The 728-nt window shown below is 34.6% G+C and overlaps 1 protein-coding gene across 2 annotated transcripts in view; it reads left to right on the forward strand.

Annotated features, from left to right (window-relative positions):
- LOC117112677 overlaps positions 1 to 728 on the forward strand; it is a 34,123-nt gene that overhangs the window by 6,143 nt on the left and 27,252 nt on the right. The gene's annotated exons all lie outside the window — the stretch shown is intronic.

The raw sequence follows: 728 nt of genomic DNA on the forward strand, positions 1-728 counted from the left end.
TATATATATAGATTAAAAGGCAAAATACTGAAAAACAACAATGCTGTGGGAAACAATGGCTGGATCTCAATAGAGATGCAAAAATGATAAGCAACAGCTAAAAAGTAAACGTAAGTAACAGCCAGAAATAGAACCAGAGCTTTCGGACAACACTAGTCCTTCCTCAGTGGCGAGTGAGTGAGGGTAGAAAAAGCTAGATGGTATAAAGTGAGAATTTCATGTAAGCATGATTGGAAACAATAGGCTGGGTGAGATTAGAATAAACAACCTAAACAAATAAACAGGAAGGCTAAAACTAAACTTTAGAGGCAAGCCTCAATAATAAGCCAAATGATTTATCCAGAATAAATTGAAATGCCATTGGTTTAATTTAGTGTACTGGGAGAACGTTCCTAATATTGAGTCCAAATGGTGTGGTTGTTTTAAGTAAAAGTTCCCAGTGATTCTCTTTATCTTTGCGATTTTTGTCGCTCCAACTGGCATTATGGTTAATTGCAATCACTCTGAAATTTGAAATTGAATGACCAGCTAAATTGAAATGTTCGGCTACTGGTTGATCAAACTTAAATGTTCTGATAGCTGATCTATATTGTGTCATTCTCATACGGAGAGTGTTTTTTGTTTCTCCGACATATTGTTTACCACAAATATTACAATATATGAGATAAATGACATTTTTGGTGAGGCAATTAATTGATTGCCTTATCCGAAATATGTGGTTTGTTACA

The sequence above is a fragment of the Anneissia japonica genome, unplaced genomic scaffold (assembly GCF_011630105.1).
Source record: "Anneissia japonica isolate Jap-2015-1 unplaced genomic scaffold, ASM1163010v1 scaffold288053_len460827_cov147, whole genome shotgun sequence".
In the NCBI taxonomy this organism is placed as follows: domain Eukaryota; kingdom Metazoa; phylum Echinodermata; class Crinoidea; order Comatulida; family Comatulidae; genus Anneissia; species Anneissia japonica.